At 36.6% G+C, this 13,834-nt stretch overlaps 1 protein-coding gene and 1 pseudogene across 1 annotated transcript in view; one reads left to right on the top strand and one right to left on the bottom strand.

Annotated features, from left to right (window-relative positions):
* Dok6 (docking protein 6) overlaps positions 1 to 13,834 on the bottom strand; it is a 309,821-nt gene that overhangs the window by 9,876 nt on the left and 286,111 nt on the right. The window lies entirely within an intron of this gene.
* On the top strand, positions 12,862 to 13,037 carry LOC130887126 (U2 spliceosomal RNA; annotated as a pseudogene).

Here is a 13,834-nt window from a genome sequence, read left to right as displayed (position 1 = left end):
TGGAATTATGGACATCCAGATAGCTAGGCTAATATAAACATTCCCTTCTTGAACCTTTGAAATGAGAGCAGAAATCCATTCCCTAGAAAGGTACTTCTGACAGAAAGCCTGTTCTTTTTTTACCTTTCCTTATATCTTATATTCAATTTTTAAAAACGGAAAAAGAAAGAAAAAGAAAGGAAGAAAGAAAGAAAGAAAGCTAATGGAATGCTTTCTTTAAAGCATCTGGGAACAGACACTTTGGATTTTACCCTCATAAGTAATAACCAATTACCAAAATGATTTTACAGTAATAGATTCGGGATTCTAGTTTCTCCCAGGAACTTAGTGAGTCCCTTTAACTGATGAATATCTTGGTTTACCAAGGTAATCTGCTTCGATGCTAGCAAAAGTGACTTAAAAGTTGACTCTTATACAAAATATACCCCAAGAAAATCCTGCACATAAATTTGGCTGTTTAGCGGATACCTTGTGATAAAAAAATTTTCTAATGCCAATCAAAGAAAAAGTGATTGCTTAAAATGTGCCAGAATGTTCACAATGTGCAAAGAGAAATACACACATACATACACACAAACACATACACACACGCACGCACATGCTTTAGAAAGACTTCAAATAGTTGTCTCACTCTTTTTATATTCAGTATTCTTTGTGCTTGAGGGTGGTTTGTACCTGATGACGGAAAGGAAGCGTTTAGTGAGGCAGAAGAAAAATAGATCCTGTATTGCTGCCCTTTCAGAGTTTATATTGTACTCAAGAGATGAAATGCAGTTAATTTGATTTGTGCTTTAGCTGATCTCCTGGGAGAAGAACTCAGAGAACACTATCTATTAACATAGAAACATGGGACAAGCATTGTCATAGCCCCTTTGTGGCCCTGTCCTTTGCAATGTCATAGGCTCAAAGCCAGTTTCACTGCCACGTGCTTGATGACTCCCAAAATATCCTCGCAGTGTGGAAATCTTGAGATCCAGGAAGAAAGCCCATAGGAACTGGATAATTAAAGGCTAATTAAAATCAGTAAAACAGCCTAAATGTTAAAAAAATTGTGAGATAGAAATCTTGCTTTCTAGCAAGAAATTGTTCTAAATTTGCTGGTCTTATTTTTCTGCTGACCGGGGATTGGGAAGAACTAGAGACTAGTTGCTCATATAGCTTGGAGGAGGAAGAGTGGAACATCTTTCCAGTCCTTCTTAGGGTGTCTCTTGTATCAGGTACACTTGAGCTTTTTGAACCTTTTGGTTCTACAGTTCTTCCTGTAACTGGATCTATGCTATGGTGTGATATACTAAGCTGATCTGCATCGATAGCTACTAAAATGGTCTGAAAGCTGAATTGTTGACACTTAAAGTCCTGTGCTCCTATTTTCCTCCCTTAGTGTGTTCATGCTTTGGGAGAGGTATCATTACACTTGGTTTTGTGCATCTGCCTCACTTGCCATTAGCTACTTTACTTTTGCCTATAGGTTTCTCCATTGTCTCTCCATTAAATTATTGTAAAATTTCAGCTAGCTGCATCTGCTCTTTCCTCCTGAGGACTCTGATTGGTGTGGGAAGTTCTGTATATGTGCTGCTTTTATTGGTTAATGAATAAAGAAGCTGGCTTGGCCTGTGATAGAGTAGAGTAGAGGTGGGTGGTGGTGGTGGGGAGAACAGACTAAACTGAATTGTGGGAGAAAGAAGGCAGAGTTAGGGAGACGCCATGGAACTGCCAAAGAAGAAAGATGCAAGCTGCCAGCTGTAACATTGCCTGTAAGCCACATCCATGTGGCGATATACAGATTAATGGAAATGGGTTAAATTAAGATGTTAGAGCTAGCCAATAAGAAGCTAGAGCTAATAGGCCAAGCAGTGATTTAATTAAAACAGTTTCTGTGTGGTTATTTTGTGTCTGGGCAGCCGGAAGTGAACAAGTGCCCTCTTACTACATCTGATATATATTATAAAAAGGAATCATGAAACTGAAGCAGAGAAACAAGAAAAGCGGGGAGAATTCTGAGAGAGGTGGTGGATGAAGGCCATCCAGGAGATGTTAGAGAGTGGTTATGGAAAGGAAAAGAGAGAACTTAAAGGAGAGGATCAAAGTTAAGGGAGTGTTAAACGGTTAGGATTGTGATGGCAGAAGAGGCAACACCAGTCAACATGCTGCTTCAGCTTCTTTTTTTATCAGTTGTTAATTTGAGGGATATAACCTAGCTCTGGATTTCTTGGTTTCTTGATCTGAAATCAGATGATGATAACAAAGGCACTTAACTTATATTGTGGCTTTAAACAAAGAATTTTCCTTTTAATTCTATAATATTGAGCATAAAAAGCAGATAAGACAATAGATATTTACCAAAGTTCAACTAAAAAAGTCTACAGGAAACAGCATGTCTGCAGAGAGGGCCTGGCTTTACAGAGCTGATCAACTGCCTTGAGAAAGATGGTCAGGCAAGAAGAGCATACTACAAGTACCCAGTGCATGGTTTGCTCCGCTAATGCTAGACAGAACCAGAAAAGAGGTAGGTAGTAAAGCTCTCCAAACTGCTTCACCTTCACAGATGAACAGTGTATTTCTCACTACTACAAAGGACTTCAGAGACAAGTTAAACTTTGCTGTAATTTTGGGACCTCATTGTCCCATATGGGGAGGGCATATTCTACATAGGTATTATGGAAAATAAACAAATTGACACATATGATTAGTGAAAGCCAGAAGAAACTGAAGATATGTGCTTAATGCTAGTTTTCTTCCATTTTTCTTCACAGAGTGAGCTCACACTCTTGTCATTCTCTGCTCAGCATCCACATTCCCTTACCATTTTAATGTGCTGCCTCTTTTATGATATGTTTTGAATGTTATTCTCTTTCAAGGTCACCAGTGGGTTTTTTTTCCATACTCTGTGAATCATTTCTGGTATAATTGGAAATTAGTTTATGACTTTCTTTTACCTCAATTTTTCTTTACTTCAGAGAGTTCACAAATTATGCTAATCAACAAAATAACATACCTCAGTCAGAACTAAATATATGAAGGTTGTTTGATAAAGACAATAAATATGAACAAAGAAATAATTAGGCCCTTTCTCAGCATCCATTGGAATCATGCCTTTAGGCAGTGTTGATGAAAGCAACAAACAACAAACATAAAGTGTGAGGCTTAAATTAAAAACTCAGTGGAAAAGACCTGCTCATCCTAGTGAAGAGGAGTCTAGTGAAGCGCTTTGTCAGTTTTCCCCCAGCTGGCCATACAAACAGATAAGATGAATATACACTAAGAACATCTTCACAGTTCTGCAAATTAAAAGCAACAGATTTGCTAACAATGATGTCTATTTTAAAAATCCTCTTGAATTTTTATTTTCCTTCTAACTTTAGTAGTCAAGTCTGCTTTACTAGAAAATGATATTTTTGTTCAAATGTTCCATGTTTCTAAGGTGTTGATGACTATATTTACTCAGTGGGTTCAAATATCCTCTGACATGGTAATTGTATGTGCACCTACCAAACCTAATCTGCTTAGTTTCACTCTAAAAGGAAGATTATAAGTTTGGTATAGAGTCATTTAGTTCATTTGCTTTATTCTAACAGCATTATTCTGGGAAATGAAGAACATCACATAACAATAACGACACAATGAATGTCTACTTTAAAAGGAAGCTTCCCTGCTGGATTCCCAAATGCCCAAACTAGCAATGAAGTGGAAAGAGTGCAAATGTAGTAGAAAATGACAGCCAAACTGGAGTGCTGGAGCCAGGATTCTTATGTAGAGAAGCTGAGGAGAGGAAAGGAAGAAGAAAAACATGATGCTCTCTTTGCCAGTAATTAAAAAGTGTGTTATTAGCAGTTTTTACTGAACTCCCCCAACTTGACTGACATCTGGTTTTCTACTTTTATTAACCAACTCTAATTTCAATGTAGATTCTAAAGTAAATTGCTTTCATGAAAGCCAGAAGGATTCCTAAACATAAAGCTTTTGGATACTCATTGGTAAAAGGAAGTGGCCTTGATACAGACACTTAATAGTTTATGCTTAAAAGATTTGTTAGAATCTGCAGGAGCTGAAAGGATGTTGTTACTTTAAGTAATAAAACAACATAAAAGTTAATAGTATAATAAATGAGTTGGGGAAGTTCTCTGGTGAGAAAGGAAACATGGGGTAAAAGCATTTATAAAAATTTAGGCTGGATACTCAGGAGAGGTACTGTCTTTAACTAATACCTTCTAGCCACTAGCATGTAGATAAACTAAATAAGGCCTACAGATGTTTAACAGTTCCTAAAATATTTGGTAAGGTAGGTATCACAACCCTTTTTTCTAACAAATGAAATTGTCTCTAATATTTTGTTCCACTTCCTCACAGAGGCTCTTTAGAAACATATCTCACTTTGTTAAAAGATAATCAAATATCAATTTTTACAATTCAGCTCCTAAATACTTTACCCAAGTGCCTGTAAAATAATGAAGTAACCGTGAATGAACAAAATCAATTCTAGTAATGAAGCTATGTCCTAGTTTGCTAAGGCTGTCCTAAATATATTTCAGCATGTGTAACAAGCCACAGTAGTTCATAGTCTCAGCTTTTGGTGCTGCAACCTGGTGAGGATTAGTGTCCTCTGGGGTCACTCTCCTCCACAAGTGAGCTTCTTTCTTGGAATTACAGTTGGCCATATTCTTTCTTCTGTGTGTACATGCCATTAACACCATCACATTTTTTGAGGAGATCCATTGTACTTCATGAATCCTACCCATATTACCTTGTTTTATCTCAACTGGCTATTTAAAGGTCCTCCCACCAATGGCATTCTCATGGGACATTTTTTTAATCTACATTCTGCCACACAGCTCAGTTACCTCTCCTGTACCATATGTCTGACTTTGTCTCAGTCTCCTGACTCTCTTCTTCCCTGCATTATCTCTTTTCCCAGAAGTCCGACCATTTCCCTCCTGCCTAGCTATTGGTCATTCACCTCTTTATCACATCAATCGCAGTGGCATATCTTCACACAGTGTAAACAAATATTCTACAACAATACAATAATTAAGCAACAGCAGATTTTCATCCTTCCTAACATAAACAAACAAACAAACAATCAGCAAAAATCTCACCAGGAAGTGGTGGCTCACGCCTTTAATACAGGAATTCTTTTATCTCTTGTGTATCTTTTCCTTTAAGCTTGAGAAGAGGAAGTTTGTTTACCTTTGTGTTTTGGCAGCCTTGTGAAATGCCAGGCACACTGCATTCAATAAATATTAATGACTAAACTATGAAAAATGCATGTGACAGCTCAGTCCTGCGTGCACAGAAGAATGGAACATGCAGAGAATGAAGCAGTTTCACATCTTGCTTTGCATACCTTTGATCATAAAAGTTACATGTTGAATCATAGCAATTAAATGTTGTTACCTGGTCCTAACTAATGGGGAAATAGCAATCTTTTTTAAAATAAAATTTAAACTATAATATAAAACTAAATGGGATTATCTGATATGTATTATAGGTAAAATTATTGTAACAATCCTAGCAGGAGTGAAGATACTCTATGGAGACACTTGTTTTCCTTGGCTATCAGACTATGAAAATAATGATATTCATGGAATTAGATTTTTCTAGTCTCTTATGGTTTCTATTGCTATTATAAAACACCACCACCAAAAGCAACTTGGGAAGGAAAGGGTTTATTTTACCGTACAAATTTCATCTCAAATTCACCAGAGGGAACTCAGGGTAGCAATCTAGAGGCAGAAACATGCAGATGCCATGGAGTAGTGCTACTCACTAGTTTCTCCATATGTCATGTTTGGCTTGCTTTCTTATAGAACCTGGGAATACCAGCATAGGTGTTGCAATGCTGACAGTGAGCTGGACCCACCCATGCTAATCATTAATCAAGAAAATGATTGATCAAACCACAGACTTGCCCACAGTCTAATCTTATGGGGGCATTTTCTCAGTTGAGTTTCCTTTCCTCTACCCACTGACTCCAGATTGTATCAAGTTGACACAAAATTAACCAGGAAACCTAAGAATTTCATTCTGGGACAAGGAAAAGACTAAAGTCTGGTGCCACTGAAAGGAAGAACTAAACTTATTTGACCACTGTGCAGAGTCAGCCTGAATCTAGACAATGATGGGTCAGTGATGGACAAGATCACACCTTGATCAAGGTATAGTTGTATACACCTCCTGCTCTCTATTTAAACCTAAACATCAGTTAAGACCCCAAACATGAACCAGAGAGGGTATCATTTGACCTCTTTACATATTTCTTTTCCTAATGTAGTCAAATTGAATATGTTAACTTCTTTGATTTTCACCATTACTTGTGTTGTGGTTGAAAGAAAATGGCCCCCAAAGAGAGGGGTACTATTAGGAGGTATGACTTTGCTGGAGTAGGTATGGCCTTGCTGGAGGAAGTATGTCACTGTGGAAGCAAATTTGAGGTCTCATATATGCTTAAGATACTGCCCAGTTTCTCAGTTTACTTCTTGTTGCTTTATATCAATATGTAAGTGATGTGGTATTTCCCTCTGTATGCTTGAATACCATTAATAAATAAAGAAACTTCTTTGGACCTATAGCAGGGCAGAACTTAGGTAGGTAGGGAAGACAGAACTGAATGCTGGGAGAAAGAAGGGCGGAGTCAGAGAGAAGCCATATAGGCCCTGTTGGAGCCAGATGGAACTTTACCCGGTAAGCCACAGCCACCTGGCGATACACAGATTACTAGAAATGGGTTAAATTAATATGTAAGAGTTAGACAATTATAAGTTAGAGCTAATGGGCCAAGCAGTGTTTTAAATAATATAGTTTCTGTGTGGTTATTTTGGTTCTGGGCGGCCAGGATAAACAAGCAGCCTCCTTCTACATGTAAGGACTCTCAGCTCCAGCATCGTGTCTGCCTGCATGCTGCCTTGCTTCCTGGCATAATGAAAAACTGAACCTCTTACCTGTAAGTGAGCCAGCTCAGTTAAATGTTTTTCTTTATAAGAGTTACCATGGTCATAGTGTCTCTTCGCAGCAATAGAAACCCTAACTAGGACCACCTATATCTTTCATTAGCCTGTTGAGGGCAGGTGGCTGAGCCTAGCCTACTAGCACTATCAGGGCACAGGTTTTGGCCCTCACAACTATGATAAGAATAAGACAAAGGACAAGATTGTTTCCAGCTTCTCACAATGAATTCTTCAACAATGCTAGCAATTTAAGGTATTTTAAAATTAAAATGGAAATGCTATTGAAACTCGCTGGTAGATAGCATTGTGGATTTTTGCATATCTGCATGTTTTCTGAGAAAAGACACTGATTGTCTTTTTTTTCTAAATAATCTTTTCAAAGGTATTTATAAAAATCAAAGATTTAGATTTGGTTCTTATAGTACAAGAAATATAATGTCTATTCTGGGAATAGGCATAAAGCTAGATATAAGATGAAGAGGTGTCCCAAACTTTGGGTTACATACCTGAAGTTTATTTTACTTCTTGTACAGGACCACCTGGCTCCTCTTTATGTCACCCAGTGGTAATGGGTCTTTGAACATCATCACAGATGCTGATGCAATAGTTAGTAACAATGCTGTGAGTTATAAATGGTTGGGTGTCTTTGCCACACATGTCTCATGGATTCTACTGCAGCCATGAAATGGTGAGAAGTTAACATCCAATGTCACATGTTGCAAATAATCTCAGAGGTGTCATTGACAATGATAACCATGATATTTGTGACTCTAATATAAAGGAAGCACTTTAAAATTTTTGGAGAATTTTACATTTGCTCCTTTAGTTAGGCTGTATTAAATTGCATTGAAGTCCTGCCTAGATCTGAAAGAAGCACCATAATTAGATAATTTACACAGTACTGACTTATTGGATGATTTCATACAGAGAACTGAATAACTAACTCTATGGTATGAGGTACAATGCATGAATATGGTCAATTTTTTTTGTCCCAGAGAATAAAAAATGAGGTAAGTGGCACTCTTATCACTTTAATCTACAGAATTGAAATAGCCTATTAATACCAAGTAATTTCCAGTACAGATAGTTCAGGCACCTGAGAAGAGTTTTTCAAATTATCTCTTTAAAGAAAATAGATTATGTTGTTGTTGCTGCTAGTATTGTCTTGTTGGAGAGACTATCTGTTCTTTAGATGATGCTTTTAAAGAATAGCGTGCTATCAGCGAAAAGAAGAAACAAGAAAAAATCAGAGAGCTCATTTGATTTTTCTCAGGAAAGAAACATTTATTTTAGTAGCAACACAAAGCAGAGAAAATGAATGATTCCTGTGGTTTTTAGAACCAAGCTTTTATCCTGTTAGAACCATTGTCAAAAAAAGTGAAGCACATTTTCATTCTGAATGTGATAAATTGTTCTCAGAGATTCGCTGCTCTACTCAATTGCTCTAAGATACTATTGCTCTTCGACAATAGGGCCTTTTGAAAGGTAGAAAATAAAGTAATTGAAGGGTAAATAGCCTACAAGCTGGGATGGTTAACATTCAGAGGATGACTCACTGCTGAATAGTTGTCTTACCAGAGAGTTTTTCTTGAGTTTCTTTCTGTGCCCTGTAACAGACAGTTGAACTGAAAACCTGGAAGACACTAAGAGTTTTGGGTCTGGAGTATTTTAGGATGTACCATGGAAAGCAGAGAAATATGGCTTACCTGAGGAAGTGAGTGTAAAGGGTTGGAACAGAAAGTAGAGACTCAACACCTGCATGACTAGTAATTTTCAATCCCCTGTCTCACCTCCTAAGTCTAGACCATTGCTAACCGCTGTGTGTGATTTCCACAGCATGGCAAAACCATGGGTTTATCCACACAAAAAGTGATAATGTATTTAAGTGGCTTATGTTTCTGCCATTCTGATGTTTAGAAACTTTTGAATGATTTTGCTATTTTGTTTAATAATAATGGGCTTCAATGATGTTCACACTGAACCTTCATATTTAAATTTATTGTTTCAAATGACTTGTTATTTCTGAATGGAGAGATAATATTGAAAAAAGAAGTAAACTTAATGCTAGATGCCTTTTCTACTCTGCATTTTTGTGTTGACCTTTGCACCCCACGATTTAATATTAAATACAGAAGTAACTGACATTTTCTTGAAATGGACTGTAGTGTATATTATTGGAACAAATTCATCAATGCCTTGCAATTTTGTTCATTGCATTTTGCATCTTGCTCCCTGCCAACTTTACTATTTTTAAAAAATTCACATCAAGTTTATATAAATATGTAGATCTATGTAGCAGAAATAAAATCTATATATTTACAAATCTGTATTACAGAAACTTAAAAACTTTGAGTTTTTCTCATTTGGGCTCCCTGGATTTAGGATTTTCATGTGGATTTTAGTGTAGGAAACTAGTTGATTCTTGTGATTATGTGCTGAAGGTTATTCACAATAGCTAAAATAAAGAAGGAATACATAAATATCAATTGACAGATGAATGGAAAGAGAAAACAAAGTGTGTGAGCCTGCATATGAAATGGAATTTATGTGGTAGAACACTATTCTACTTTATGCAAGAAGGGAAGAAGCCATTTGCTAAAGAAAAGAAGGACCTGCAGTATAATGATTCTAGAAGTTCTTCCTGTTCTGGACTTTCAGTTATGAGAAGGAAGGAAGTTCTAGAGCTATAGTGTAGAACTCTGTGCTTATGCTTTTTAATACTCTCATGCATAAATGAAGACTTGGCAGAAGAATTGGTATTACATTAGTGTTGTTATTACAATAACTAAACACAGATAAGGGCTGATGAAATGGCTTCTTCAATAGAATCCTCCCTGTACAACCATGAGGACCCAAGTTTAAATTCCAAGAACCCATATAAAAGCTGGGCAAAGTGGTAGGTATTTGTAATTTCAGTACTCATATGATAAGATAAAAGACAGAGTTCATTGCATCCTCAGAAGCCCCAAGTTTGACTTAGCATGTGCTGTGGTATATCTTGTCTCAAATATTATAGAAAGGAAGGACCTAAGGTGGTCCTCTAACCTCCACACATATACAGTAGCATACAAACACATACACCACATGCCCCTGAGTCTTCACAAGCACATACATGCCATCCCCTCCCGTGCACATAGTAGACTAGTTTTTGAAATTTCATTATATCTCTGATATTGTACATGCTGAAGTGAAAAATGGATCTGGGAAATGATACTACTTAATATCCAAGCACATTTTGTTTTAAATAAGTGTATTTACTCTTAATGATAATACTATTGATAATTAATAGTAATAATAAAATAGTAAAATAGAAATTTACTTATATGCATATATAAGCCTGTCTCTCATTGTATTTTTATACCTATTATTTGACTGAAAATTTTGCAAGAGCAAGCCAGATGACAATTGTCACTCAGATTCCACTGATGACTACTGACATCTATGTAATTAAGAGGGTCATCTTTCACTCTTTTTGTTGATTCCCTCACTGGCAGCCAGTTGTCTTTATCATGCTGGTTTCAAGATGGTTACAGTTTTTCCCTTGTTGCCTGGTAGCCCTTGACCACATAATGGAATGTTACATGTAGAGATGGTTCATTGTTACATGAACATGACAAATTATAGACCCCAATTGTCAGTCAAACACCAACATGGGCATTACTCTGAAGATATTTCTATAGGTGTTTAAAGTTGTAACTAGGGAGATTGTGTGATATAATCTGAGTGCCTGTGATTTAATCAGATGAAATAACCCAAGAGCAGCATTGAAAATTCTTGTGAGGAAAGCATTCTGCCAATAGACAGTAGCTCAACTTTGTTGCAGTGTCTCATATGGCAATCTTACATATGGTAGACATATTGTAGACATATATAGACAGTTGTCTATATAGTACTCATGTATTAATTCACTGCAATAGGTCTCTTAACACATATCTTCTACTGGCCCATCATGTTCTCATTAATTAAAGAGCCCACCATGTCCTAGAGATGTCCCAGGACACAGCAGAACTGCATTAGAAGTGGATATGCCAATTACAGAGTTCTGGGACAGTCACAGATGGAATATAACCCTGCCCAAGGGCTAGCGACACTACTGTCTTTGTGAGCATCAGGAGTCAGTAAGTTTTAAGGAACATGGAGTTACTGATCCTGAAGTGAAGGAAAGTCTTCAGTGGGCATTCATAGTGGCAGGCAGAATATGTATTTGTTTGTTTTTGACTCCCCAAGACTATTTCTAATTTCACTGAAGTTTTATTTTTGAAGGCTTGAGAAGTTTGTGAGCGCTTCTGAGATGCTAATGTAGGCAGTAATAATGCAGGCCACAGGATACTTATTTTGTATCTAATATGTGGGATCCTGGTGTAAAGTCAACTGTTAGGAGATGGCTCTATATTGAATTGTGACTCAATATTTGTGTTGAAGTTATAACCTCCAGTATTATTACCTAGCTGTATTGTTGGTAATTGTATTGCTTCTGTTTCCTTATGACCTACTTATCTCCTGTGCAAAGGTGAGAAAGGGTGCATTCCAAAAAAACACAAGTGGGGGTCAGAACACAATTCGAAGTGATTGTGCCTATTCTTACACAATGAGTGTTCCAGGGATTAGATTCTGGACATCATGCTTGGTGGCAAGTACCTTAGCCACTGAAGCATTTTAACTGCCTAGAAATGCATTTTAAAGGAGAGGTTATAAACTTGAAAGAGAGTAATGAAGGGTACTGGGAGGTTTTGGAAGGAGAAAAGAGAAGGGAGAAACGAAAAGTGTAATTGTATTATAATCTCAAAATAATTTAAATGAAAGTGATAATAGCACAGTTGGTGGTTAAAGTTTAAAAGGATGATGTCTACATATTATTTAATCTTGTAAATGTCTTATGCATATCAGTAACTTAAGTCCATACCATAAACAACCTTTTTTTCACAAAGCATCCCTTTTTTCACAAAACAGTGTCTCTCATTGCAAACATGTTTTAATACCTTGTAGTTAATTCTTTACGTTGCTCATAGAAAGCATAGAACTCTCATCATGTGCAGCTCCTGTAATTTAGAAGAGAAAACAATCACACTTCCCAAGAAATATAAAAGAATGAATCCGATTGACAGGAGGGAATGCAGGACCATCTGTCTTGCTCCAGAGTCCAGCAGACCAGGAGGTTTGGAAATGAGCCTGGTAAAGCCTTGGGCCTTTCTTGTTTGGATTTTGACACTGTACAAATTGAGAATAATCAGATTGGGGAAGGCTTCCTAATTAATGATTATGTTTTAAAGTTTTAAAAGACACGGCAGTATAGAGGTTGGATAAAAATGTCTGGTCAGTTTGTACCTGTTTATTTGGCTCCTCTCCTTTCTCTTAAGTCATACAATTGTTTTCAGAAAATATAATTATATCCATAGAGATTGATATTTTCATAAATCTTAGAGGATATTAAATATAGATAAAGCAATAGTTTTCTTCATGTAAGTCTACCAAGCAATGAAACAAAATGAGGTGAAACAAAATTTAGTGAAATAGTGAAGGACTCAAATTATGATCTACTTTTCTATATCTGTCATCTGTCACCTATCTAATACCTATCTATCATATATCTATTATCTATTTATGTATCTATCATCTATCCTTTTAATCAATATATTACCTATCATATTTCATAATCTATTATCTATCAACTTTCAATAGTCTATTTAATCTTCTGTACTCCTATGAAATTTCAGTTTTAGAGACAACTGAAAAATATTAAAAATTTCATTTAGTGTTTAACCTAATATTTATGAAGAACATATTTACTATTAAGCTTTCTGTCACCTGTCATTTTGCTTCTTTTTATTTAAATCATTTATTCCTGTAGACATGTTCTTTTGTTAAAGCATGACTTTTACATAAAGAATGATTGTGTAGCACTAAGCATATCAACAAATCTATCGCTTCTCGGCCTTTTGGCTAAGATCAAGTGTAGCATATCAACAAATCTGTCATGCCTTATTTGAAGCTCTATTTAATTGCTTTGCTATGGTCTGTAGTAGGTTTTTCTGTCATATGTCATTAATTCTTATTTTGTCTTCTCTGGAATTTCAAACCATACAAGGGATACAAGTCTGTTGAAGCAAGTGATATGATATAGCATAAAGATGAGTGATGTGAAGTTCTCTTTGTTCATTCTCATCAAGGTTCACTGTGGCATTTCCCTGTGTATTTTTCACTTGTGACTCCATACCTCTTAGGCTTGGTCTACCAGGTTGTTTTCCTCCTCTCTTCCTTGAGAGCTATAGACATATGTATCACATTTTCTGTAGTATATTCTACTTGTGACTTACTGCATTTGCATCTTTGTTCTGATAACATGAAATGGAATAGGACAGAGCAGCTCACTTCCCCTGTCATCCTCATGGATGTTGGATTTGACTAAGTTTACTTCATAAAATATATTTCGAAATATGAATCACCTCCATATGTTGTTTTCCTCCTCCTCCTCCTCCTTCTTTTTCCTCTTCTTCTTCCTCCTTGCTATTTCTCCTCCTCCCCTCTCTGTGTGTGGAAGGAGGCTTTATCGGTTACAAACATTACTGTTACACACACTCTTCAGAGAGATTTTATCTCAGTTCACAGCACCATTCTACCTGCTTTACCCCAGTTGGAGCCAAAAAATCCTTACAAGAACATATTTTCTGTTGCGCTGCAGATTATTACCACAGATATCTGGTATACCCTTGCTCTTTGATTGATTTCTCTTTTCAGTAGGCTCTTGTTGTTGACTGCCATACTGTGGAGTTTTCCATGCTTTTATACACTTGATTTTCTCAAGGTTAGGAGATAGCTTAATTCTATCACGGGCACCTCTCTTTCGTCTAGCTTCCAGGGCCATCTTTAGCACCATTCTAATTGGCTTCTCTCTT

This window comes from Chionomys nivalis, chromosome 14 (genome assembly GCF_950005125.1).
Source record: "Chionomys nivalis chromosome 14, mChiNiv1.1, whole genome shotgun sequence".
Lineage (NCBI taxonomy): Eukaryota > Metazoa > Chordata > Mammalia > Rodentia > Cricetidae > Chionomys > Chionomys nivalis.
This window is presented reverse-complemented; position numbering and strand designations above follow the sequence as displayed.